Genomic DNA, 3,510 nt, shown 5'->3' with positions numbered 1-3,510 from the left:
CAAAATGTGCTGGTCTTACATTTAACTATTTGAATGTGTGGATAAACATTATCATATTTGAATATTGAGACTGATTTATTTTCATGATTTTTAATAGTTATGTTTATATTTTTAGATTACTTCAACACAGACTCTGAAAAACATATTGGAAACCTTCTCTTTTAACCTTGATAATACTCAGGTAATAATTTACTAAAACATATTGGAGTTTCATTAGATTTTTAGTATAGGTTGCAATTTGAAAATGATAATTAAAAGGGTGAAAAATATTATAATTATATACAATTCTAGAATAACACATGGATCAAACATTTAAAAAAAAAGCAAATACTTTTAAATATAATGAGTGTTTTATGCTAAAAGATCACCCTTTATAACTAGCTGTCCCGCCCAATGTCTTCCATGCCAAAGATTTGTTGTATTTTTTTGGTAATACCTATATTTGTAAAAAAAAAAATGTATATCATTCATACGGATTTCATAAATAATAATAAGTATTGTGATGATTATAGATTTTTATCATATTATTTATGCAGTTGATGTTTATACAACAATTAATTTATTAGATTTAATTTTTGTATATTGCCGAAATAATTATGTTACATGGTCATTATTCATTAAATGCCTACATTTTGTCAACATTTATTTTAAAAGAGACATTCTGTAATTCTATATTTGTACATGTGATGTAATTTGTAGAAGAACCTTAATATATTTATTAAAAGTTAATATTTTCATATCAACTTAAATAAATATAGCTTAACCAGTTGAAAAAGATCCTTATTAATTTTCAAAACTATTACACTTGCATAAATTTAGCCACTTATAACTACAATATGAAGACCTACTATAAACCTAATTTGTTAGTATACTTGGCTATTTTATTGTCATAATGTATTCAAATATGTATAAAAATTCATTTTTTTATGAATGATTGAAAGCTTTATTTGTATTTCTTTTAGTTTTATTATTTTAAAATATTAGGTTAAAACGTAGTAACTTGTAAATAATCTTATAATACAATAGTATTGCATCGTTTTTTTTAAATATGATAAGTTCCAATGTTAATTTTTATTTGCTTAAATATTTGTATTCTATCCATCTATCTATCTGTGGCGTTTTATAAGCCATTTAGGATCATTGCCGCAACAACCACTTGCCTCCACTGATCTCATTCCTTAGCCAGTTAAACTCCATTCTCAATTCCAAGCTCTTCTAAGTTCTTGTCCACTCTATCCTTCCATCTTTGTCTGGGACGTTCTCTTGGTCTTTTTATGTTTGGTTTCCATTCCAATTATTATCTATGATCTCCACACATGGCCAGCCTATCTCAATCTACTACTTTTTAACACACCATTGATGGTTGCTTCTCCATATAGGTCTTTAATCTCCTGGTTTGTCCTCATATCATATTCACCTTTGTTGTTTTTTTTGGGTCCATAGATTCTTCTTAATATCTTCCGTTCAAAGATTGCTAATTTGAGTTTGTCTGATTTTATTGTAGCCCACACACTACATGCATACAAGGCTTATTATTTATTTAAATCATAAACACCCAAAATCATAGAGCACAAATACAAAATAAAAAATATATAATTTTATGCTTATCGGATAAATCAGTTTTTGAACATTCTTCTGAAGCTTTTTCAACTGGTAAAGTTATTTTTAGTTATAAGTAACTTGTAATCGAGAAAAATTTGCCTAAAGAAATCTTATAAAACAATTATTATATGCATTGTATTATTTTTAAAAATGTGAAAAGTCCCATATGATTTTTTATTCACTTTAAATAAATATCATATTATATTTTTTTATTTACAGGAAAAACCAATTATCGGAGAATATTCTTCTAATGTTATTTCAACTGGTAAAATTATTCTTCCTTATTAATCTTGTCTTAAACTACTAAATTTAAACTAATACTTTTAGCTGCTGATATTAGTGAAACTTCATTTTATGATGATGTATTGGAAAATTTCTCCTTCAAGATTTCTCCATCAAAAGTTGACAATATTAAAGTAAGTTATAAGTATGTACCTTTAGTGATTATTATTTATTTCTTCGTATGGCTTAACAAATCATTTACAGCAAAATTAACAATAAAATAATAAAATAAAATATAAACATAAAGTATAATTTAACTAAATTTAGATTAGAAAGGTTAAGGTTTTATAAATATATAATATAATATGACATAACAATGCGTTACAGTTTACAGGTTACAGGTGCACGTCCAGTTCCCTTATCCACTTTACTGCTTCCGGTGTTATCGCGTGGATTCCTTCGATGCCCTGGTTGAATTTCCTTATCTGGCATTCCTTTATTATAGTGATTTATGGTTTGTCTATCGTTGCCGCAATCGCATGCTGGGCTGTCTTGGAGTCGCCATTTATACATCATATCAGCGCATCGGCCATGGCCTGTTCGAAGACGATTTAGTACAGACCATTCATGTCTAGGCAGTTCCATACCCATAACTCCTTGATTGGGGTCCATCACCAGGTTTTTGTTTTTGATTGGTAAAGTGGAGTTAGTCCATTCATCGCACCAGCACTTTTTGGTTTCAAATCCTGATCTTATTAGGTCTTTAGCTATCTTCCAAGGCGGTTTCCTTGACTTTAGTCTAAGTGCTGGTATATCTTCTAATCTTTCGGCTAGCAGTGAGTTCCTCCTATCTTCGGCTTTCCTGATAGTATTAATAAGTTTCTGCTTTCTTCGTAGGTCTGGTGGAGCTATATTGGTTAGAACTGGTAGCCATTGTAACTGGGTGGACTTCACCGTGCCGCTAATCACTCTCATTACGCTATGCAATTGTGTGTCAACTTTTTTCACGTGTGCACTATTACACCACACTTGGGCACCGTATTCAGCTGCACTATATGTTAGCGCCAGTGCTGCTGTCCGTAATGTTTTAGCGCTAGCACCCCATCCTGTACCGGCGAGTTTTTGAATTAAATTGACTCTGGATCGTACTTTCTTTCCAGTTTTGACAAGATGTTCTTTAAATGTGAGCGTACGATCCAATGTTATTCCCAGGTATTTCGGCGTGAAGTTGTGCTTTAATTGTACTCCTTGGAATGTCACTTTCAACTCTTCTCTAGCCTTTCTGTTGTTTAGGTGAAAAGCACATACTTCAGTCTTGGTAGGGTTTGGTTTTAAACGCCATTTAGAGAAGTATTTGTTCATAATACTGAGGTCTTCAGTAAGTGCTTTCCCGCCATCCTCTAAATCAGTGCTTTGATAAGCAATAGCAATATCGTCCGCGTATTGGAACTTAAGCCCTTTCGTAACAGGTAGGTCATGTATATATAAGTTAAATAGAGTCGGGGCAAGTACCGAACCCTGGGGAAGACCATTAAGTACTGTGCGCCAATTGCTTTCCTTATTACCCAAAAGTACTTTGAAGCGGCGGTTCGTGAGCATTCTATCTAGGAGTGTGAATAATTTCTTGCATGGGATGACCTTGGCGAACTTATTCAAAAGACCGTCTCTCCATACTGTGTCATACGC

The 3,510-nt window shown here is 31.8% G+C and overlaps 1 long non-coding RNA gene across 1 annotated transcript; it reads left to right on the top strand.

Moving 5' to 3' along the window:
• The first annotated feature begins 137 nt into the window (after positions 1 to 137).
• LOC100570615 lies at positions 138 to 2,019 on the top strand. Its single transcript, XR_511314.2, has 3 exons — positions 138 to 181; positions 1,822 to 1,867; positions 1,930 to 2,019. It is a non-coding gene; the product is annotated as an uncharacterized LOC100570615 (long non-coding RNA).
• The last annotated feature ends 1,491 nt before the right edge of the window (positions 2,020 to 3,510 follow it).

This window comes from Acyrthosiphon pisum, unplaced genomic scaffold (assembly GCF_005508785.2).
Source record: "Acyrthosiphon pisum isolate AL4f unplaced genomic scaffold, pea_aphid_22Mar2018_4r6ur Scaffold_21400;HRSCAF=23880, whole genome shotgun sequence".
NCBI lineage: Eukaryota > Metazoa > Arthropoda > Insecta > Hemiptera > Aphididae > Acyrthosiphon > Acyrthosiphon pisum.
This window is presented reverse-complemented; position numbering and strand designations above follow the sequence as displayed.